Source organism: Rhinolophus sinicus, linkage group LG09 (genome assembly GCF_036562045.2).
Source record: "Rhinolophus sinicus isolate RSC01 linkage group LG09, ASM3656204v1, whole genome shotgun sequence".
Lineage (NCBI taxonomy): Eukaryota > Metazoa > Chordata > Mammalia > Chiroptera > Rhinolophidae > Rhinolophus > Rhinolophus sinicus.
The window spans coordinates 52,447,871-52,473,743 of record NC_133758.1 but is presented as its reverse complement, the minus strand read 5'-3'; the positions used below and the strand labels follow the sequence as shown (position 1 = coordinate 52,473,743).

The 25,873-nt window shown below is 38.9% G+C and overlaps 1 protein-coding gene across 4 annotated transcripts in view; it reads left to right on the top strand.

Moving 5' to 3' along the window:
- Positions 1-25,873, top strand: part of PIEZO2 (piezo type mechanosensitive ion channel component 2) — a 436,624-nt gene that overhangs the window by 224,641 nt on the left and 186,110 nt on the right. The window lies entirely within an intron of this gene.

Here is a 25,873-nt window from a genome sequence, read left to right as displayed (position 1 = left end):
GTCTAGTTGGAAGAAGTGACATGACCTACGCTTGCGATCCCATTTTACAAATAAACTAAGTAAAATCAGAGTGGTTAAGTATTTTACTCAATATACACAGCTAGTGAGTGTCAAAGGCAAAATGTGAATTCAGTTTTATGTGATTCTACCTTCTATTTATTCACAATCCACCATGTCAGCATTTATGATGATTCACGTCAATAAGCATTTGTTGAACACACATTATTATAATTATGCTGGAGGCTGTTGGTAAGGGGTTGGTGAGATGCAATCGTGGTCTTATAGAAGATACCAATATGTAAATATAAAATACAATGCACTGAATTCATGCTACCATTTAGTGAAATCATTTGAAAATATTTTTTGAGAAGCTACTATGTACCAGGTACCATTACAATGATATATGCAATACAGACTGGAGGAAAGAAATGATGGGACAATGGGCATGTGTATGTGGGAGGAGGTTGAGATGAGGCTTGACTGCCTAGTTGAGGGGAAAGGGGTAGTTGTCTGTAAAAGCTTGACTTCAGGGACTGTCTGGGCAGAGTTCTGAAGAATGATTACACCAGAGTCTATCGGATGAGGGCACAAATGAGAACAGAAATGATACTGAGAATGGGATGAAAAACTTATCTGGGAGTACTTTACAGAAAATGCCGATAAGTGTGGATTTTATCTAACAGTGTTGGGAGCCATTGAAGGATATAAAACTCGGGGAAAATATTGTTAGGTGTGCCTCTAAAAATGTCAGTGGGCAACAATTTAGACCAGAAGATGGCTTAGATGAGCTAGGAGATCAGCCAGAAAGCACTGCAATAGTTCAGGAGAGTGATTACAGATGTCTGACCCAAGGCAGAGACAATTAAATATGATAGAGAGGATAAATACAAAATGTATTGCAGGAAGTAAAATTTGAAGTTACAGCTTGGTGAATGATTGGATGTGGGTGTGTAGGAGAAGAAAGATTCTGGAATGGGCGACACCCAACCAGATTCTACCCAGTAGCTGCTGCTATCTCCCAATCTAGTGCCTGAAGCTCCATGCTTCTCTGCCTGAGGGCTTTCCCTAGTTCCTTGGAAATTTGCTTTATCTACGAGCAGGGCAACCTGAAAGAGCCTACAATGAAAGCCTCAGAAGCAACAGTGAGCAACAGAAGTAAGTGGGTAGATGCCCTCACTGTCCTACTCAATCTCTTGGACAATCCAAGACGCATGCATAGGGTTCTGCAAAAGTTTCCTAGGAACTCCTTACAACAGTGACCCATTAACAGGACACCTCTGTGGGCTTCTCTCTCTTTTCCATCCCTCTTTGTTACATTCTCTTGCTTGTAGTACTTTCCAAGAGGGCTTCCCAAGTAAACCACCTTGCATCCGAGGACCTGAACTAAGATACCAGTACTCTGTCTTGACTGATACTCAACCAAAAAACTTGGATTCTAGTTTTATCTTTTGCATGGGCTTATTCTATGAAAGTATGAAATAACACCATTTTATTTATAATACTATTATTTTGATCAACAATTACGAACCTTTAGAAATTCTTGGTTCACGGTGCACAACCCTTTTTTGCTGGGTCAGGTGTCATGTCTCACATACATAGAAAATCCAATGAAAGTAATAAGCTCACTTTCCAGAAAAAAATACATACATGAACATAAACAAAAATGTTACATGCATCTTCAGGGGACTCAAAGAGCCTCTGAAACACAATTCAGGCCACGAACATCAGTTTAAAAGACCTACTTTAGATAAACACATCAATGTATTTTTTTCTAAAATTATAAAATCTAAAAATATTCATCTCCCTGGCTTAATTACCTGGAAGCAGATGAGCGATAGGAGTTAAACTTGGGTCACAAAATCATGCAATTGGAGAGCTCCACAGAGCCTAGAGAGAACCTCCTTCTTCTTTTGCATGTGCTTACTCGGCGGCAGAGAGAAATTAAGCAGAAGAGCTGGAAATTAGATTGTTTTTATTGGGATTGGTCAAAATCCAGATCTGAATTTACATTTAATAAATTCAATGAGATAGAATTTTATCACTAATTAATTTGTCTTGCCACCATTTAATAAGAATAATTAATCAATAATGACAATAATAATAGTCAACGAAGCACTACAGACAATATTGTTTATGTGTCATCACTATTAAACTTTTCAACAATCTGAAGTAGCTGTCAGCCCTATACTAGTTTATGGGTATAGAAACGAAGGCTCAGAGCACCTCCACCCACTGATTATGGGGGCTTATAAGTACAGGAGTCCCCCCTTCCCAGAGGGGGATGTGTTCCAAAACTCCCAGTGGATACCTGAAACCACAGATAGTACTGAACCCTATATATACTATGTTTTTTTCCTATACATACATACCTTTTCACTTAAAAGAAGCTCTCTACAGCTTCTCTTTGGATATTCGAATTGCCAGCATCACTACTCTTTCACTTTGCAGCCATTATTTAGTAAAATTAAGGGTGACTTGAAACAGACACTGTGATACCGTGACAGTGCATCTGATAACTGAGATGAGACAGCTACTACGTGACTAAGGAGCTGGAAGCGTGTACAGTGTAGAGACACTGCACAAAGGTTATGATTCAGGTCCCAGGTGGGACAGCACAAGATTTCATCACGCTAGTCAGAATGGCATGCAATTTAAAACTTACTAATTGTTTATTTCTGGAATATTCCATTTAATATTTTCAAGCCATGATTGACTTTGTGTAACTGAAACTGTGAAAAATGAAACTGGATAAGGGGTACAAGTGTAGTAAACAGATTTAAACTCTGAACACCATTCAACCTACTTTTTTGCCTTAGGTCATAGGGACAGCTTTTGAAAATATTGTCCTTTACTTTAAATTCCCGCTAGGGTGTGTGTATGTGTTTTTTTGTATATTAACAAAAAAATACATGATTCATATTTCCTGTTTCACATCCTTCTACAGCTCATACACAGTCCAGAAACCTTGCTTATCATACTATGAAGGCTCAATAGAGACCCCTGAGGCTCAAAGAAGTGGCTCTTATGGTGAAAGCATTTGCAGCAATTCTATGGGTATACTCTTCTTATAAAACAAAAGAAACACTTAAGCTCCTTTTGCCTTAATAAGCAACCGTGGAAAAATACCAGAGAATCAGATGGAGTTGATTCTTCCTGTATAACACCATCATTCTTTGGCATTTGCTGAGCTTATGTTAAAACCGAAATTCAGTTTTCTCAAACAAGAGTAGTGTGCATATATCAAATATTATTTGGCACTAATGGATTTCGTTTTGTTTTTTGATAAATCTTCTTTTTCTCTCCCTTTCATGTTTCAAAAATTAGAATGAAGCACAACAGTACTAAGTAATAATATTGCTTTCCATAAGCATGTATCCAGGGAACTCAGATTTTTGCTAGTGGCTGACTAGAGCACTCAGTTAAAAGCATTTCAGGCAAAAATGAATGCTGTGGTCAGGTAGGAGAGATGTCTGTCCTGGGTGGACGTGGCAGTGGAAGCACATCTGCCTTCATTTTCTATTCCCAGTGAGACTGTGAACTTTGCCAGGGTGGACATTCTCGTATCCCCAACCTAGTGTAGGGTTATGTCAATGTTTGGGATCAAAATGTCTAGACCAAAGATTTGCAAGGAGGTGGTGGCAAGCCTTGCCCTTTGGCACCATTAGAGAAATGGCTGTGTTAGGACTAAGACCAACTGAATGATTTTTATCTTTAGTCCAAATAAAGTACTGGCTGACGAAGTAAAGCTGTAAGATGACCAGAACTCTGACTTAGATTTAGTTTAAAACCGTTGTTATGATATAGCAACATTGCATCATAAGATAGTAGATAGAGGTTTCATTTATTCTTGCTACAAGCACTTATTAAGTGCTGTCTTAGTCTGTTCAGGCTGCTGTAACAAAATACCACAGGCTGGGTCACTTAAACAACAAACATTTATTTCTCACAGTTCTAGAGGCCGGGAAGTCCAAGATATAGCCAGTAGTAGTGTATGGTGAAGAATTGCTTCTTGGTTCATGGATAAGCCATCTTTTCACTATGTCCTCATACGGCAGAAAGAAAGCAAAGGAGCTCTCTTGGGTCTCTTTTATAAGGGCACCAATTCCATCATGAGGGAACCTAATGACCTAATCACTTCCCAAAGACCCCACCCCCTAATACCATTACATTAGGGGTTAGGATTTCAACATGATTTTGAGGAGACTCAAATATCAGTTCAGAACAAGTGCCTATAACTTCCACACCATCAGAAAAAAGTTAGATCTTATATCTGAGGCTTTTTCATTTACGTGATATTATATAATCACTCCCATTGAACTTCTCTCATACAATTGATCAAGTTCGCAATTTCCTTTGATTTGCCAAAATATCTTGCATATACTTGAAACACAAATTAAAAGCTATAGATTAATATGTGTGTGTGTGTGTGTGTGTGTGTGTGGGTAACAAAATAGGTGATTTACATTTCTTAAGCTGTTGAGAGCTTTACCTAGGACTTTGGCTTCTAACTTGGAAAGTAATTAGTTTCACCTTTTGTTATTCAAAGCATAGTTGACATCATTTAATAAGTATTTGGTGAACGGATCCATTTTTCTTCTAGAAAAAAAGATGTCATCTTCCATTGAACTTTCCTTTCAAAACGTAGCTGGGAAAAAAAAAAAATGTTCTGATTTGTAATCTCCATCTTTGCTAAATTGGGTCATTATGACTAATATAAATGTTTGAGTTAATGAATGATAAAGAGCAGGTCCTACAGAGAACCGTGAATTCCTGAACTAAAAACCTGAATCTCCAGGTGGTTACCTTGGCACTTTGCTCTACACAAAATCAGAGGTATCAGCAGGAACAGTTTAGATTTCATTAGTGACATGACCAAATGAACTGTATATCACTTAATGACTTCAAGTCTTGGTGTAGACAGCATATTGAATAATGGGCAGGAAACTCATGCTGTTTGATATGGAGGTAAAATGTGGATGCTGAGTCTAGAAGATGGTACATTTTGCAGACTTGTGCTAGTGGTCAGATACAAGTTTGGGTTCAGATTTCTTCAGTTATTCTGCACCTTACTTACAAGTCTAAAATTAGTTATTTCATAGCTCTAACTACTATAGAATGTCTTTTCTATAGCTCAGCCGGTTAAACACCTTAGCTAGGGACAAAGACATTATTGTTTGGATAAAGTGAAAGTTTCTATTAGGCATATTTCATAGATACTGTGTGAGTTTTCAGTCAGGCTCTCTGGAAATGCATTATCCTAGATGACCAAAGTGAGAACAATTCCTTCTGGCTCTTCCTTTTCCTGATCTACTTCTATACATGCACACAAGCACACAAACCTGTCTAAATTTACACAGAACATCTGACGTAGCAATTAGAGTGTTGCACCATTTCTACAGCCTGCCGTGTTACCCTGAAAATAAGACCTAGCCGGATAATCAGCTCTAATGTGTCTTTTGGAGAAAAAATTAATATAAGACCCAGTCTTATTTTACTATAATATAAGACTGGGTATGATATGATATGATATGATATGATATGATATGATATGATATGATATGATATGACATGACATGATATGATATATGATACTGGGTCTTATATTAATTTTTGCTCCACAAAACGCGTTAGAGCTGATTGTCCAACTAGGTCTTATTTTCATTCACAAAGGTAACCTATAAAGGAAGATTCAAAGAGGTTAAGTAACTTCTTTACACATGAGGTCTTCCTGATTGTAAAGCCTGAGTTCCTTCTCTTTGCTAACCTCTGTAGATATCGTGAAGGTCTCCTACACCAGGTGCAATCCTGTTGCCAGAGTGGTGATTCTGCATAAATATCATTGGTTGTGTTCTCTGCCTCCCCGCCTTTCTTGGCCTCAGTTTATTGCATCACTTGTTGCTAAGGGACCCAGGGAAGTTTTGATCAGGCAGGACTCAAGCTTCACATGCCTATGCAAACCTTTTCTTCTGGCCCTCTTCTTGGTTCACTCTCGTACTGCATTGATATATGCATATGAGACAAACTCCTTCCTCTGAAAGGCCCTGATGTCCACTCCCTTCTTGCAACATTGTGGGGACAGAGCCCCAGAAAGTAGTTTACAGGCTCTCGGCCTCACGTGGAAGGGTGCTGTCTCGGGTGGTGGATGGCCATCGGCTGTGGCTGATTGGCCGTAGGCTGTGGCCGGTTAGCCGATTGGCCGCTGGTATAACTGCTGCGGCTACGAAGGACTGCCGAGGATTGCCGAGGAGCAGAGCAGAGCAGAGCCGAAGAGAGCGGAAGAGGAGGGCCGAGGAGAGGAACAGAGTCGAGAGAGTGGAGAAGAGTTGTCGGTCGGTCGGTTGGCGGAAAAGCGGTAGGCAGGTCGGCGTCCGGTGGGCCCAGCCTCCAGTGAGACCGTGGTGGTATGGCTCCCCTACCTACGGCTCCGTGGGTGTTCCTTTTCGGCCTCACCATATCCTGCGTTCTTGTGTGGGGAGCGGGAGCAGAGACCCCGCAGGCCGCCCCGCCTGAAAGATGGCGCAGCGAGAAGGCCTCTGTGCACGACAAATGGCGCAGCGAGCAGGGTCCCCCGCACGACAAACATACTTCCTATGATCATTTCTTAGGGTCAGGCCCACCTTAGTGTTCCTTCCTGCTAGCCAGGAAAACTAAATTGTGTTTACTAAAATGTAGTTATAATGAAATCATTAACTTGTCTACTGAATTAATTTCAAAGTCCTCAACCTAATGTTGAAAACTGTTCCAAATTCAGTCCCCACCCACATGTCTAATCAAATTGTCTCTTACTAGTTCCTTCTGCACACATTTTAAATTTGTTGATAATTGGAGTCTAAATTCACCCCACACTTTCTAGCCTCTATTTCTATCTAGAACATCTATTTCATCATGCCTTATTGTCAAAATATGGCCATTTATAGGCATCTCCCTTGTATCACTTCATCCCATTCTGACACCTCTCTGTCCTGATTTTACACATATATATTTCCTTTAGGTAAAAATTTTACATTTCAGATAGCGTCCGTGCCAAAATGGAATACTATATTAATGACTGAGGGCTTAGCACAATGCCATATTCAAAGCAGTCACAAAATAACATTTGTTGCACTGAATTTCATGGACAGTTTGTAAGCTAGAACTTTATCTAAAAAATGTTTCATCTGCATAACTAAGAAGAACTTTCAGAATTTTTATCAGCCTACCTGAACATCATTCTATAGCAGGGAAAGCTTTAAAGATAGATTATTTTATGAAGATTGAGATTAATGTCTTCCTATGGAAGGAGAGTACTTTAGCAATACTTAAATCATTTTATTACATAAATGAGTTGTTGCTCCCATTTCAGAAGGACCGTATAATGTAATTACAATTTGTTGGTAACACAGATTATATTTTTCTTTGACGGTAAGAATGCCATTTCAGAAGTCATCCATTTACCTTGAATTATGTATTTAAAGTAATTGGAGATGAAAAAAAAAAAAACACATGAATGTTATTCTAGCAGCAAACACATAGAAATAATCATGGCTCTCAGAGGAAGCAGTGATATTAAGTATTTTCAGTTTTTCACATGAGGATCTTAGGAATTGGGAATCAATACTGCATCATTCTATTGCTGCAATAAATTAGGAGTGGCTTGTCTTATACTGAAAGGTTGAGAGATTTTTTTTTAATTTTTTTTTTTCTGCTGAAATAGTGCAGAAGGCAAAATCAGAAAACCAAATAATTCTGGAACCCAGCCTCCCATAACTCTTGGTGGCACAGTAGGTGGTAAGCAGAAACAAACAACATAAACCATCTCTTCAGACATGACATGGAGGTTAACTAACACAGCAAAGCAGATAATTAGCATCATATATTTCTGCCCTCATCTCTTGAACAATAAAACACCTGAGAGGGTGTCATCCACAGAGCAAATGGAAAATGCTGATCAATTAATGAGTCAATAGCACAGGGAAGGATGAACATTAAATGAGAGAAGTCAGAGCAGCCTCGGAGAGAGCTTCAAATGGCTTGTACCGGATGCTGTTCATTGACCTGCTCGCCATAAACAGAGAGGAAATTGTTTTCACTTGCTCATCATGAGAAATGTTTGGGTTTGAAGTCTTCTCTGCACTCCACTCTGACTGATGAAATATATTTACTTAGAAATCCACACAGATAATCAAATTCCATGCTAGAATGAATGTAATTTCAATGAATTTGCCAGTGTTTTGTATCAGAACAATAATGGATTTAGACTGCCTTCTGGGGAGACTAAGGATGCCCTTGTCCTTAGAAATCTGAAACCAAATGCTCAGGCTTTGCCCCCAATTGTTGGGTGGTCACCAGCCCTTTCCAGAAAACAGGTGTTTAACTTCTCGAAGGAAAATGGTGGTAAGATATGAATGTTCTCTTTGACGCATTCATTACTAGAATACATAGGCTGAGTGGTTAGTATTTATCTATATCACCACTTCTATATCAAAACATCCCCAAGAATGTTTTGCAAGTCATTCACACATTGCCCTGAATTGCTTTTAGGGAAGAACTAACTAATTAACTAACTAAACACACAAAAAGACAAAAAACCCACAACATCTGATGCTAAGATGCATCAGGTAGAGATAAAACCTATGGGACCAAGGAGGCATGCTCATTCTAGTGCAGGGGTGTCCAAACTTTTTTCAATGGTTTTCACCAAGGGCCATATGCGGTAAAATACACAAACAGCCTGGACACTCACTTGAGGTGAAGTACGTATTGCCTCACCTGGTTTATTTAAGTAAACTAAACATATTTTTTGGAATTTGCTGTGGGCCAATTAACAATGGATTGCAGACCGCAGTTGGCCTGTGGGCCGCAGTTTTGACACCCCTGTTCCAGTGAGTAACAACACTGAAATTTGTTTCCTATTGTAACCATCTGATTTAGGCATCCCATAATTGCCCAGACCCACTCAGGCCTTGACTCTGCACACATATGAGGTGGGGCAATTAAGTTCAAACTCATCCTAGAAAAAGTGCTACATACCTCATTGCTGAATATCACTATGGTCACCTTCGAAATACTCCCCTTGGGAAGTTATCCACTGACGCCAGCGCCTAGTCCATCCTTCAAAGCAATTTTGGAACTCTTTTTCTAGAATAGTCATCAGAGCTGTCGTTGTATTACCCTTGATGCCCTGAATGTCACCAAAATGCCCTCCTTTCAATATTTCCTTTATCTTTGGGTAAAAAAAGAAGTCACTGGGGGCCAGTTCAGGTGAGTAGGGAGGGTGTTCCAATACAGTTATTTGTTTACTGGCTAGAGACTCCCTCACAGACAGTGCCCTGTGACCTGGTACATTGTTGTGATGCAAGAGCCATGAATTGTTGGCAAAAAGTTCAGGTCGTCTAACTTTTTCATGCAGCCTTTTCAGCGCTTCCAAATAGTAAACTTGGTTAACTGTTTGTCCAGTTGGTACAAACTCATAATGAACAATTCCTCTGATATCAAAAAAGGTTAGCAACATTGTTACAACAAGTTCTAGAACTTAATTGTCAGCACCATCCCCCTGGCATCCTGTCCTGTTGGTAGCTCTGGTGTGGGAGCTGAGCAGCCTTAGAAGGGTATTAACTTTCTCTACCAAACAAGCCAGGAGTAGCCCAGAACTGGTGGCTTGTAAATACCTGGAGGACACAGGTCCTCTCTGGGCAAATAATAGCTGACTGAGGCTTCAAGGGGGAGGAGAAACCAGGTAGAAGCATGAGCCATACTTTTTTCTCTACTAGAGAATTTCCTCTCTGAAAGGAGGGGAAGGGATTGTGGAATCTACAGACATATGACATTAAAATACCTGTGTACCAGGAGGAAGCTCTAGGGCCAGCGCAGTGCCTAGCACTTAGTAGGCACTCAAAAAATATTTAATTGAGGAACTTGTCAAATTGCATGGTAAAAGGAGAACTTCAATACAGCATAAACAACTGTTACTGAACATTCAGTCTCACCAAATTAATTAACTATAAAAAATTATGATTTCTTGTACCATCCAATAAAGAAGTATTTGTTATGTAAATACCTCATACACAGCATTGAGGTAGGCATAAAGAGGGTGGGAAAGAACCATAAGAAATGGTCTCATTCTGAATCGCTCACCTGTTCTCAAACAGACAGCCAAAGGCTCAGTGTCACACGGACAGCAAAATGCTCTCCATAGGCATGGACAAGAAAGTAGAAACCTAATGTGGAAAGCTGGTTTCCTCTTGGTGAATCAAAGGGGTTTAGTATTTACACAGGGAGAGGGGAGAGTGTGTGAAGAACAGTGACAGGAGCAAGGACAAGGGTGGACATGACCACCATGAGCATCATTGAGAAATCTGGCCTGGCTACAGCAGAGAGCATGTATCCTGAAAATAGGAGAGCAAGTCACTGTTCAAATTTGTAGGCAAACAAATCTCAATAGCCACAGCTTACTCTATGGTTATTTATTTTGTTTACTTATTATTATTATTTTTAAAGTGAATCTTTGTTTAGAAGAAAGTCCCTCAATACCTAGCCATAATCCCATAAATCAGTGATTTTGTAATAGGTCTTGAACTAGTAAAACATAATTTCCCAGAATTTCAAGCAAAGGGATTCGCAAAAGAAACTGTTTCCTCTACATCCAGCATTGTTAATTTTATCCTTGCCATAAATTTTTCTACTAGGGAAATCCCCTAGGAGAGGAAGCCAAGGAGGCAGCTTCTGGGAAAATATCATATGTCTCCCATTTAGTACATTTTCGGTGTTATTTTCAACAGTTACTTCTTTACAGATGCGACTTGTTTAAAACACGACATTTGTTATTGAGTGTTTGTGTTGTTTCTTCATTTACGTTGTCTGAGGTTTTAGTTTTCCTCTCTAGTCCTTCTCTAACAGTCTAGATTTAGATTGCCTTTGTCATTTCTTTCTGGATTACTTCAGGATTACCCTCAATATCTTTCTCTCTCTCTCTCTCTCTCTCTCTCTCTCTCTCTCTCTCTCTCAGTATCTCTCTCAATCAACCTCTCTCTCATCAGCTTAATTGAGGTTTAATTTATATTTGTGAGTTTGACATATATATATAGTCATATAACCACCACCACATTCAAAATATATGTCTTCATTGTTCCAGAAAATCTCTGCCCCTTTGTAGTCAATCCTCTTCCCACTTTTCCAGCCTCAGACAACCACTGATCTGATTTTTGTTTCTATGGTTTTACCTCTTCCAGGTTTTCATATGAATGGACTCATAGAGTATGTAGCCTTTTGTATCTGGCTTCTGTCACTTAGCATGATGCTTAGGTTAATCCATAGAGTGGAAGTATCCTTACTTATTTGCTTTTTATTGCTAATAGTATTCCATTGTGTAGATCACTACAGTTATCCATTGACCAGTTGGTAGATGTTTGGGTTGCTTTCAGTTTTTAGTGCTTATCAATAAAGATGCTATACACATTTGCATATGGGTCTTTGTGTGGGCATATCGTTTTGTTTCTCTTACACCAGGAGTCTCATAATTCAGTAGTTTGCCTTTAGTCTGCTTGTCAGTTAATGATCCCATATTACTTGAAATGCTTGCTGAACAAACTTTTGAAAACTAAATCATATTTTAACTGCATGGGAAGTATATTTAGATATATTTTTTGTCAACTCAGTTTGAGGTGTAAGCCATCACACTGCAATTTGTGCTTTACAAAATTATTTTTTCATTTCTTGGATTTGCCTGACCTGAACTCACCTGGTAGCTGAAGAGAGACTATCATAGTTAGTGTGAAGTGTCCCAGGTGTGCGTGCTTGGATGGGGCCACTGCCCTAGTACCTGATGCCAGTATTATAGCATATACTGAGAGATGCTTTTCTGATATCTGGAAAAGTATGAATTTCGAAATACATTTGGCTCTGAGAGATTTGAAGAAAGGAATTGTATTATCTTCATCTGTGCCCAACGCAACTGCCCTACCTGTTTGGTAGAACACAGTTGTGCTAGGGAATGAATTTTAAGCTCATCTTACTCTGACCACACAAGTACACTTTATGTCACGATCTAGTACAACACAACTACATTGTTTCAAAAAACAATAGCTACTCTTACTGTATGCAATGTACTCCTATATTTTTTGTTCAATTTTATTCTACTGTGTTTCATGAAAAAGAAAATGCTGGTGGATGGCCACTAAATTTATTTTATAATAAACTAATTAGTCATAACCTGCAGTTGGGAAAACGCTGAGCAGCAGGGTAATGTGCAGCATGATATACAATAAGCTAGGAAGCAGATTAGAAGTTTATCCCTGTTTTAGCTGCTTACTGTGAGTCATTCCCTGCAATGATGACAAATGCTGTCTTTTATGACTGTTCCATCGACAAAGGTGAGCTGCTGTGCCTCAGAAATATGTGTGTGGATTAGATTTGTAACCCTCACAATTCAGATCAAGCAAATACAGATGCCATGACTGTATATCTTCCAATAACCTGGAGTAAATCACCGACCTCCAGAGTGTGGGTGGTAGTTCAGACAGAATAGATTTTACTTGCTTCCCATTTTGCAGTAATTCACAAGAGCTTCTAGAGAATTATAAATCAATTAGAGAATTACAATTGGAGCATGTCATTCAGGGTTTTACGGGGAGCAGAGTTGTTCTGTTATGAGATAAAGAATTTATTTCAGATGTGGAATCTAAAGAACAAAATAAATGAACAAATAGAAATAGACTCATAGATACAGAGAACAAACTAATAGTTGCCAGATGGGAGGGGGGTTGGGGACAGGGTGAAAAAGGTAAAGGGATTAGAAATACAAATTTTAGTTACAAAATAGTCATGAGGATGTAAAGTAAAGCATAGAAAATACAGTCAATGATATGGTAATAACTATGTATAGTGCCAGGTGGGTACTAGACTAGTCAGGGGAATCACTTCTTAAATTATAGAAATGTCTATGAACTATGTTGTACATCTGAAATTAACATAAAAGAATATTGAATGTCAACTGTAATTGAAAATTTTTAAAAATTAAAAATTTAGAAAGGAATTTATTTCAGGAATTAGACTGTACACAATTGAGAGCAGTAATGGAGAAGTGAAGGTCCAAGAGGAAAGATGGTGGTGAACCAGTCCATTTAAGATGTCAGACATGTCCCCAAGTTGAAGTGGGACCCTGATGAGTGGCTGGTGGAAAGGCCTTGAAGAAGCGCTGCCCTCTCTCTCTGCAGGTTCCACTCTGTGGGTCTGTAGTCAGGCATCAGGTGCTGAGCCTGGTTGTCTGTGGTGCAGGGACCAGCTCTCAGGAAGAAGGGCTGGTGTGGAGTGGAGGAGCACCAGGACAAGCAGAACATAACTCACACCTCTTCCTTAGTCCGTCACTGAATCCAGCTGTGAAAGACCTTCAGAAACAATGGTCCTGCTGCACTTGCACCTTCCAAATCATGCACAGGTGTCTTTTTAGACATTTCTAATCAGAACACTTGCAAGATCAGGATTCTGGAAAGAACCCCCACTTTAACCAAGTCGCTATAGCACAACCCACCACACAGGTTACTCTAAACTACTGATTATTATTTATATACCTTTAACCTTTGTCTTCAAAAAACTTATTGTAAACACTGATTAATTTCTCCAATATGCAAAGACATTGTAGTCAAATTTTATAGTTCAGAGGGGTGAAGCATTTGGTCCAGAATCCGAAAGTAATTTGTTATCAAAACAAAAGAGATTTCTCAATCTAACCTCATCAAAGCACTATGACTTCCTTCAATAGTTTTTGGTTCAGATAAGCTTACTGCTGTTTTCCTTAACCATTTACTCCGTGGTATTTTATTCAACAGACAAGTCACAGATTGGGGGGAAAAAACACTGAGTGTATTTGGGAGGAATACAAAGTTGAATTTGGAACCTAGAACATTGCAGGTGACAGAAGTACCTATACACATATGGGCTTACTGGGGGGTATTCTCATCTCTCCTTTCTGTCACTTATTTTAAAATGACCTTATTATCAAGAATCAGGGTTGTCCTTTCCAATCTTTCCTTGCTTCTCCATTTTTCTTTCTTTCCCTTTCCCCTTGAGCATTTACATATTGGTGTCCACAAGGTGTGCAAGTTAGGCGATGAAGTGCCACTTTTGAGCGCTGGTTGCAGCAGCGTGCTCGGGAGGGGTCACATGGAGATATTAGTGGGAGTGTCCCCAGTGTGAGAAAGTGGTCCTGTGCTGAGGATTTCAGAAGTGGCAGGTATATGAGGCAGCTGGTATGGTTTGGAAATTAGTTACATTAAACAAAAAAATTGATTAGACAGATTATGCAATATATTTGGTTGGTGCAAAAGTAATTGCGGTTTTTGCAATTATTTTTAACCTTTTAAACTGCAATTACCTTTGCACCAACTTAATATTAAGGATATGGGTGTCAGGTTTCTTACAATCTGAGCAAAGATATATAAACATGGTAGACAGAGACTAGAAACAATCCTGAGATGTTAAATTGAAATGGAAAGTATTACAATGAACTCATGGGTTTTTAATATATATATACACAGAAATATAAATAGTTATAAGTGTACCTTTTGTGTGTTTTAAAATAAATACAGATATATTTCCTACCTCTGTCAAATGAGAGGGCCCAGAAGCAATGATACCCCAGAAACAATGAGACCTCTGAGTGCCCAGTTCTGAATACCATGCTCTATTAAAAGAAAACAAGACTCTTTGGAGAAATGATCTGTCATGCAGAGTGACAGGTGGGGTCTCTTCTGGGGTCTCTAGTCCCTCTCCCCGTATAAGAATGCAGGATATGGTGAGGCCAAAAAGGAACACCCACGAAGCCATAGGTAGGGGAGTCATACCACTATAGTCTCACTGGCAGCTGGGTTGGAGACACAGGAGGCAGGAGCCACACGATCTGCAACCCGCCGTCTGCTTGTCTCTGCCAACCAACCTCACTTGCTAGCTGCAATCCGCCTCTCTGCAATCCGCAATCCACACTCCGCCACGCCATGCCATGCCAGGACGCTACACCACCACGCCACACCTTGCTAACTTAGCCATGACAGTTATCAGTGGCCAATGGCTAACCAGTAATAGCCGATGGACATCTAGTCACAGCTGATGACCATCTACTACCTGAGCCAGCACCTTTCTATGTGAGGCAGAGAGCCTGGAAATTGCTTTCTGGGTCTCAGTCTCCACATGGTCCTAGAGAGGGGAAGGGCTGGAAGCAGAGGAAATAAGCAATGGGCCTGAAAAACTTACTGTATCAAAAAGTAGGAAAATGCCTGATGAATGATAAGGACATGTCACAGGAGCCAAATCTGAACATCAAGATAAATAATGGTAGTTTCAAAATGCAACCATCTAGTAAAATAGGAATTCATGGATCCACACTGATGTATATTAGCAAAATACGTGATTAATTGGATATAAGGGTAAGTTTGAAGTAGAACTTGTTTGAAGTAGAACTCCAATTAAAAATGATGGACATAGTTAATCACCAGGCAGGAATAATCAATGATGGCTAAGATTGACGGATGGAGGTTTGACAAGGAATAGGATATTGATGTAATTTTGTAATATCTCCCCTCATAAAATATGAACATAATACAAAGGGGATAATGGTGACATAGCAGAGAAAGGTGGCACACACCATCTTGACCAAGTAATGTGTTGGAATCATGTGCCCCCAATTGGTGCACTGAGGAGAGCACAGCATCGTTTCTGTGGTATTCTTTGCAAAGCATGAGGCAGGTCGAGGGTCATCCTACCTAATGAAAATCGTCCTCATTCATACTGTCCAGGGCATGAAAGACTAAGAAAGATGAGCAGTTGTCCCAGATGGAAGAAGACAGAGGAGACATGACAACTAACCAAGGTCCTGGCCCAAAAGGAGGATAAGGCATTATCGACACATTGGGTGGAATAGGAATGGGATCTGTGCATCTGATAACAGTGTTATGTTGGTCTCATAATTGGGAAAAATGCATAGTGGTAATGCAGGAGAGGGTCCTTATTTTGGGGAATTATAAGCTGGTGAGAGAGAGGGTGGAACCAAATGAAAATATCTTGTCTTGACTCATCATACGTAAATGTACAAAACACCATCAGTACATACCTCCTGTAGATAGACTGAGCTTCTGCTTGCTTGATTTTACATATTCAGTGTGTGTGTGTGTGTGTGTGTGTGTGTGTGTGCCTGTGTGTGTGTGCCTGTGCATATTCATGCATGTGCTTGTGCAATATGGTAATTTTACCAGTCTCCTAGAGTCATTGTTCTATTCATACATTCTCTCTTACTTAGGGTTTTCTTCAGACTTGGATTTATTCTCTACTGGATCCCTTGGACTTGACATTTTATTTTCACCCCATCTCTAAACCCACATACTTGAATAGGAACAAACACTGGTTATGTTTTCATCCCAGCCCACCACCCTGTTCTCTCCAAAGTCCACTTTCTGCCACTCACCCACAAGTTGCCTAATGGGGGGTGGGGCACAATAAACATCTCAGTTTATTGTCACGCTTTTATAAAGGACATAATATTTTCTTCTTTTTTATAATTTAGGAAATTCATATGTTCACATAAAAGCAAGTGGCCTATAAATATTGACTGATAGCTCTCCAAATGCCTTGGCATTGACATTTGAATGTCCAAAAGACACTCAAGATCCTCCCCACCTAGACCCTTTCAAGCCTACCTCTTACTATTCATTCTCTTTTATATCACAATAAACTCAATTTGCTTATAATTCCCCGGGAATGTTTGCCACATCCTTCAAATCCCATCACCGACTCCACCAATTAAGGGATCTGCTCCTATCGCCCTCTTGACAAATAGAGTTAATAGTTCCCTGTTTTTTGCCAAGCCTCCCACACACATGTAATTTTGCCTTCACCTGTCTGCAGGCATTTATTTGCCCTATAGCTCCTCTCCTATTATACAAGGACCTCGTTCTGGCCAGGCACATTCTTTCTCAGCACTGCCTGTCTAGGACCTTGCAACACTCTTCTGTCCTAATAGATGCTCGTACATATTTGTTGAATTAAATTAGCAGGACTGGGGTTCAATTTGAGGTCTTCAAGTCCAAAGTTCATGCTGTTTTCTTTATCCCTTGCTATCTTCCAGTAGTGACACACAAAGCCGCTTGCTTTTCTCTGATTCAGTGTTTATGAAGAAGATAAACGCGCCACTCTGTTGCAGCCACCCATTTCGTATTTTATTTTCTGTTTAACAAAATTAATGTAGTTCCTTTTTATAAGCTATTCAATGCAGTAATTCAAACAAGAGGGAACATCTGATATAACATGTTGTGTTTATTGTCAGTGTGGTTTAAGGATGGAGATTTCTGGTTGTTTTTTGTGTTGTCTTTATAACCCCACCTCCAACAGACCCTGGTGGGTCACCAGCTGGACAGTGTGACCAATATTTTGTCTTTAACTTGGAAGGAAGAGCATTTCGGGATGTGCTCCGGTGGTGCAGCTCTGTTTTTATGTTATGACAGAGTTTCTCTTTGTTAGGAATGAATGATTTGGAGACTCCAGACAATGACCTATGGAGTTAGTGTTGTGAGGAAGGACAAAATAGCTTTTGCAAACTCAAGAAAATAAGAGAAAAATACAAGTGCAAAAAGAGAAAAATACAGTGCAAGAGGCTGGTCATGTGTAGTTCCCCAGCATGGACTAGAGGGAAATGGAGAGAGTCCTTGGGTCACTGCAGAGTTACCATTATTTCTGACAACAGTAAGAAAGTATTTCTGAGGGGCTTTCCTTAGTGACAGCCTTGTTATGGTCACAAAATCAATAAAGAGGAAGCACATGAGGAGCCCTCAGATGCCTGGAGAACTTCACAAGAGGTAAGACCAGTAGATGGAATATATGACCTTTTACACAAATGTAACTTGATAAGTTCAAAAGAGCATATGTGTTAGTTTTGATTGGGCCAAGTGTAGAAGAGAAGAGTGAAAATCCACAGTGATAGAAACTATATCAGCAAACGTCGAGAGTTGGAATGGGTATGTCACTATCCTAGGATGGTGAGTTTAGAAAAAAGGGTACACGTTTAAAGGAATAAGAAGTGATTGGACCTGAACCTTGAACACCAGGTTGAAGACTTTGGATTTGATGTTACTGGTTTTAGGGTATTTTTTAGAATCTTGCCCAAGAGTCACATGGCAAAAGGAGTGAGTTTTATTATTACTGTTTTGTTTGATTTTGTTGTTTGTTTATTTTAGTATTTCGATAGCAGTACTAGTGTGCTGGTAAATGCTGAACCAGATCTCTGGGGGGAAAGTACCCAATTTGCAGCATTGCCCAACTTCCATAATGTAAATACACCCACTGTGGACAATTTCAAGCTAGTTATATACTGTCAGTGAACACAGAGCTGGAACCAGCCAGCTCCAGCACACTCCTTAACTGTCAAGTGCACAAGGACGAATACGTGATAGTATTTGTCCCTTTCCTTAGCTCTTTTCTTCCCTTTCCATTCTCTTCACCTCTATGAATGCCCTCCATCAAAGAAAGGACCTTAAGACTCTCTCTGCCTCATAAATAACAAAGTGAAAAGCCAGCAGTACACTGATATGAGAATGAAGTGTGTGTTCCAGATGGAAAATAGCAATTTCTCACAGCTAAATAAGTAGATTAAAATATTCAGAGTTTGAGCTTTAAAGTACTCACACAAATCCAGACACTAATATAAAAAAAGTGTCCTGAAAATCTAGCATCAACTCGTACCTTTAGGTAGTTAGAAATTCACTTGCCATTTTAGTGGTAGAAATTCACAGAAATGAGCTAATTGGTTGGATTCTTTAATGCATCAACTGTGGATTCCCTTGAAAGTGATTCTCAATAAATGTTACATTTCTTTCTAGAGTTTCTAATCTAAAGCTTTCTCCATTCACATCAAATATATTAGTTCTGCTATATGTGACTTGCTATATGAACTCAGATGTTAAATTAAAAATAGGCTCCATGCATCATTAAGACATATGTGGAAAGCAGTTGAAATCACAGTCCTATCTCGTTCATTGTTTTTACTATTAGATATACATTTACTTTGTCTGCTCTTAAAATGATTTATTAAATCTGAATGACTGATGGGACAGAGTCATGCTTAAGCTTAAGAAAAACAAACATAGACCGACTCTCAGGGCATGAACTTCGGAGGCCACCAGAGAACTAGGTACAACTATGCTAATAGTTTGTATTCATATAAATAATGCTCATTCGATATTTTAATCATTTTTATTGAAATCCAATTGAACCAAAAGACTTGCTCCCCCGAAAGAGGGGCAAAAATGGAAGTGTTCTTTTTGGAATTCTGAAGCTAACTGTGGTGGTGGTGGTCATACCTGGATCTTATTGTCAGCAATTCCTGAAACTGCAACATTTGTTTTTCTTCCCGGTCCTAGCTCAATTTCACTGTCTCCTATTCTGGATTTTCCTAGTCATAATGAAATTTTAGAGTTGGGAAGACACTTAGAAGTCATTTTCAGTGAGAAACTGAAACTTAGAAAAATAAAGTGCCTTGCCCATGAATATACACACCTGTCTCACTTCTTCTCTGGACTTTGGAAGGAGGCTAGTAATTGAATTTGATTAATGAGTCAATCAGACCAAATATAATCATGTCCATAAAGGAACTACTTGGTCATCATCTTTCCAGGCAAAGTAACTGACTTAATTTTTTTCAGATATGTTCCACCCAAGGAATTCTAAGCAGTATTACTGTTCTTTTAAAAATAGGAAGCATAAAACGTATACACATGTACCTACCAATCAGCATTCAACCATCTTCACAACTTAAACATTCCAGTTGATCGTGTCCCTCTCCCCTGACTAGAAATAGGTTCTTGTCATGTAGCTCTTTATGCACAAGTCCCTAAGTGATCTGTATTCTTCATGTTCGCTACCTTTTTTCTTTTTGCGCAACATTATGTTATGAGATACATCCATATATGTAGATGTAGGTCACACATATATTTGAACTAGTTTATTGATTTGTAGTAGTTGTTTTATCTTATGGATAGGATACATCCTAATATAATCTATTCATTCTCCTCTTCATGGATATGTACATTATTCCCAATTTCCAGCTTTCTCAACTCCTTTGCAAGAGGTATAATCACTCTGAACAAATAAGATCAATGTGATAGTAACAAGATTGGAAAGGAAATGCTTGCCTATTTAAGAGAATAGGCTATTCTAAGCAGTTTTGTTTATGTTTTTATATATGAGAAAGGTAATTGTCATCTGTCTGAAAGCAACACTATCTAGGATAACGTTTTATGGAAAAATGTATATGAGATGTGATTAAAAAAACAAAAAACTACAGTGAATGCTGCAGCCAAGTGCCATCCAGCAGAAAGGCAGGGATCTTTAATACGGGAAGTGGTGCATCCAACCTTAGTAACAGTGTGTGACAAGTTTCAACTTGTTCGGTGCAGTCAAGTGGGTGTGAGCTACGGTTGAGAGAAGGAGTGTTTTAAAGTGTGCTGTAAATCATCCTCCATCATGACAATGTTCCGTGTCATACATAGCTTCTGGTATATGACAATTTCTGTCAAATGAAAACATTACGGTGTGTCCTCATCCACCTTATTCACTGGATCTGGCACCCTGCGACTTCTGGCTCTTGCCTAAAGTCAAAATGATTCAGGACATTAAGGCAGCCACGACAGTGCAAATAAAGATACTCACGAAAGAGGACTTCCAGAACTGCCTCAGGAACTGACAAGAATGATGGGATAAGTGTGTTCAAAGCAAGGGGGAGTATTTTTGAGGGGGATTAATGGTAATGTGTCTTTTACTGTAATTTCTTAAAATTTAAACTTTCACCGTATTTTTTTATCACACTTTGTGTATATACGAAGTCTGATAATTAAGTTCGCAAACTTGTTGCAATGATGTTGCTAACCTTTTTTGAAATCAGAGGATTATTCATCATAAATTTGTAGCAACTGGACAAACAGTTAACCAAGTTTACTATTTGGAAGTGCTGAAAAGGCTGTGTGAAATAGTTAGATGAAAACGACCTGAGCTTTTTTACCAATTCATGGCTCTTGTATCGCGACAATGCACCAGGTCACATGGAACTGTCTGTGAGGGAGTTTTTAGCCAGTAAACAAACCTGATCTGGCCCCCAATGACTTCTTTCTTCACCTGAAGATAAAGGAAATATTGAAAGGAAGACATTTGGATAACATTCAGGACATCAAGTATAATACAACAAGAGCTCTGATGGCCATTCAGAAATAGTTCCAAAATTGCTTTGAAGGGTGGACTAGGCACTGGTGTTGGTGCATAGCTTCCCAAGGGGAGTACTTGGAAGGTGACCATAGTGATGTTCAGCATTGAGGTATGTAACAATTTTTCTAGGATGAGTTTACGGATTTAATTGTCAGATCTCGTGTGTGTCTCTGTGTGTGTGTGTGTGTGTGTGTGTGTGTGTGTGTGTAGTCCTCATGGATATAGAGAGAAAATAGACAGAAGGCTCTGTTAAGCAGATTTGTAAATAGGAGAGTGACATATGTGAGTGTGCAACATGTGGCAGACATCTAAAGGAGGAAGTAGTCAATGTTATTATAGGAAGGGCAGTGGAAGAGCTTCTCTGTGGAGATGCTGGAGATTAGTCTTGCAAAATGAGAAGAAGATAAAAGTGTTGTGGGAGAAGGGCATTGTTGACTGAGGAGAAAGATTGCATACTAGCGCAGAGAGAAAAACACTTGTATATTCTGGATATGTGCATTAGGGATGGCTGGAATTTGAGGTGCAGGGAAACATCCTGGAACACAGAGGGCCTCAGGAATATGGACCTTTCCTGTAGGCAGTGTGGTTAACATGCCCAACCTTATACATCTAAAATTAAACTCAGGTAGTAATGTGGAGACCTGATTCGTAGGGGGGACAACCTAAGACATAATAAGGATACTATTACAGTAATCCAGAGTAATCTAGAAGCCAGAAATGAGCAGTGGAGATAAAGAGAAGGGTAGGTAAGAGAAATGTTACAGAGACAGAATCTCCAGTTTTTCAGTGAGAGAATGGAAGGGTCCAGATTCTGTCATGTTTGCTAGGTTAATGACAGCACCATTTCTCAAGGTTAGGAATATAGGAGGAAGAGCAGATTTTGGAATAAAGGTAATAGCATTTAGCTTTGAAAAGCTATGGAATACTGATGTGGAGACATGTAGTAGGAAATGGATATCTGCTAATGTGTCTCAGGGGACATGCGTAGACGGGGATGTAGATTTGTTAGTCATGTAGATGCTGATTGGAGTCTTGGGGATGGAGATATTCATGTTTACCATGTAGAGTTGGAAGAAAAATAAGTTGAAGAACAGAAACTTGCAGACTTGTCAATATTTAAGGAAGAGGTGGAGAAGAAGAGTCTGGTGGGCATGATCCAGCCCAACATTTCTTAGGGGGATTTCCCAGCAAAGTGAGTTTTCAGGGATATTTAGAGGCAGGTAGAGAACTAGATGAGAAAGGTGAGGAAACCAAGGAAAATAGATTTGAAAGCCAAAGGGGTTGATCTTGCTTGTCAAGTGCAGCACAGAGGTGGGGAATGATGAGAATTGGAATGGACCGTTTGGGCCTTGCATTTGGGAGATTGCTGTGACCCCTGACAGGGCACTTTCTGAGCAGTGTGGGAGAGGAAGCCTGGTGCAGTAAGTGAAAGATTTGCAAGGTAAGGAGCTGTGCAGTGAGTGCTGGCTGTTCTCAGAAGGCAGCTCTGGGCAGAAAGTTCTCTGCCCCTAACTATGCAGTTCAGCCAACCATTTAACCTTTGCCCTTGTTAGTTTACACAAAGATGAGAAAATAGACCATTTCTAGTTTTCTTCCATCTCCATAATTGCAATGACTTAGTGAATGGGTGAATATTTGGGTGATTTGGTGAAGGACTGGAATGAGATGTCACTGACTTCTAAAATTATCAGAGGCCGATTACCATGTTTCCCAAAAAATAAGTCCTAACCGGAAAATAAGAGCTAGCATGATTTTTCAGGATGACCTCCCCTGAACATAAGCCCTAATGCGTCTTTTGCAGCAAACCTTAATATAAGACCTGGTCTTATTTTCTGGGAAAACAAAAACTATAGGGGTTAGTTACATATTGGTGTAGTTTCCAAATTACCCATCCATCTCAATTGAATATCTAGACTAATGAGCAGACTCTAATCCAGCATTTCTTAAAACCTGTGCCATGGACACTAGCTCAGCAGAATGTAATTGGTATTAGATAAAATTTTGAAGAAATGGTTGTTGTCAAATAAATTTGGGAAATAGAGGCTTAAATAAACTCAAATTTATTGTTTTACTACAGAACTTCTCAAGTCCTTTACTATAGTAATATGCATTGTGATTTCCTAACACTTATTGGACCAAAGACTGTTTTTTCTTTTCTTTTTCTTGATTTGCTTTCATGCACAGCATTTCTCAGGACTAGCATTCTGATAAATGTACTTTAGTAGATGCTGATCTAAACAGTGAAGAAGTAAGCTTTATCAATAAGATGGTGCCCAAATAATATCAATTAAACTATGACTTGTTCATTGTACATGCTTTTCAATATATTCTTCAAAAGTCTCATTGTTTCTGCAGCAACAGTATTATGAATGCACTGCTTTGTTAGCTCAGCAAGCCAAGAGTCGTAGTTAGTGGGTTAGCACCTCTGTGGCTTAATGATTCCATTCTAAATTGGGATCTCAGCCCAATCCTGGATCTAGTAGCTGAATTCTATCACAGCCAGTGGAGTGATTGCTTTTGCAAACTGCATTCATTTACTCCCTTAATATATGTATGCTATGAAATGTCTCTTTTGCGAGTATGAAGCACAAAGCTAAGACTGTTGCCTCAAAGGGACTGTTTGCAAATCGGAAGCTTAATGTTGTCTACGGTGAGAAAGGCATAAGGCTGTGCTCTGGCTTCCTTGGTCTATGTGGTGCTGCAAGAAGCAGCTGAGGCCACAGCTGGAGCTCTTGTTATCTTTCCTTTAAGAACTGTTTTACTCTCAACTCACTTAGTTGCTGCTTTCCATAAAATGCCATGGTCTATTTGTTTTCCATGAAAGAGCTATAATAATCTGTTCCCCAAAATCCATCCCAGTAGGGCCAGCCAGCTCTCCTCACCTCAGCCCCACACAAGAAACACCCACCGAAGCTTGGCTTTGGTTTTCTGAGCACTCTCTCTGATCCCCCTTCCTTCTCATTCTAATGATATTAATTCTCATTTGTGCTATTTGATCATGTTAGGCATACATTAAAACTACATGACAAACCTCTACATTTTTCCTATGATAAAATCAACCATCAGATTTCATTTTATAAATTTAGTATGAATGAAGTTGTTTTAATTGAACTCTCTTATTTTTGCTTTAAAGGAAAGGAATTTGCCATTAAAAAAAACAACAGCAACCTCTCATAAAACCATGTTTGTTTTATTTATGAAGTATCTCATTACTTTTATGTTTCTCTGTTCAGAAAAGTTTAGAGTCATTTGTAAAAATGAAGCTTATGTGAGGCATACCCTCTTTCAGACTTTTTTTCTTTCTTTCCTATTTTTTTTTAAACATATTTGTTTGGTCTGAGGATTTTTCCCTAGAAGATCTTACATTAGAATACTCTTTTGTTAATTAAGATTTACTTTTATGTCTATTATAATAACAAATAAATGGAAACATGTTAAATGTGCAAGAGTAGTGGACTAGTTAAATAAATACTACTATCCTGACCACAAGCCTGGTAATGTTTAAAAATCATCAATGGATTGTAAAAATGATCATGATACATTAGATGAACAAATTAGCTTCAAAATAATAAGTGAAAATGAGCATAGTTTTGTTAACTCTAAATATGCACATCTAAGCATAGAAGGAAAGGCCATGTGGATGCATACAGGAGAGCACAGTGGCTGAGAGAATAAAATTTGGACTTAAAGGGAACTTCAGTATAATTCTGTTCTCTCTCTGACTGTTTCTGTGATGTTAGGGAAGTTAGTTTACCTTCTGAAACCTTAGTTTTTTCATATCTAGAAGAAGGTTAAATAATAATGCCTAACTCTGTACGGTGGTTAGTTGGATTAAATTATGTATGCCAAGCTCTTAGCATAAAGCAATTGCTCAGTAGTGGTAGATATTATTACTGTTTTTTAATTTACCAAAATGTTAACAATGGTTATATCTAGGTGAGGGGGGTCTTGCTATTTACTATATTTTTATGTTTCTACCAAAACATATAATATGTACAATGTAAATGGATATGTTTTTAATATAATATACATTGAATTACATAAAATGTATATGAAAAAACATGTATCCTTACATGATACATATTCCTAACCTCTGCTTCCTGTCCCTAAACAAGTTTTATTTCTAATAAACATTGATTCACTTTCATTTGATTCAAATGAGATAAGAAGGCAAATAGTTCTCTTTGGCACAAAGAATACGTGACTCTGAGGAGTCCTCCAGTGGAATGCAACTAGTCAGCATCACACTGACACTTGCACCCAAATGTTCTGATTCTAAGTTCACTCTTAATTCTCCAAAACTAACAGAAGAAATATACAAGTCTACCTTTCTTGGACCAGGATGCAAAACAAAATCAACTAAGTATTACAAATAATGAAGAGGTTCCTGTATTCAAGGATTACTTTACTATTTTCTGTTTTTCCCTTCTAGCTTTGATTTTATATCTCAGGTAAAATATCTCCTAGCTTCTAGTACATGTTTAGTTTTTAACTGCTTCAGCTAGATTGCAAACACCAGTATATGTATTGGACATGTGGATTATATAATAGCAATATAGTTTATTAGCGTGTTTTGAGAGTGAGAATTGATTTACGTTTCTTTATTTTCGGAAACTCCGGTGAAACCTTGGAAGCTTTTTAAATCTTAGTAGATTACTTA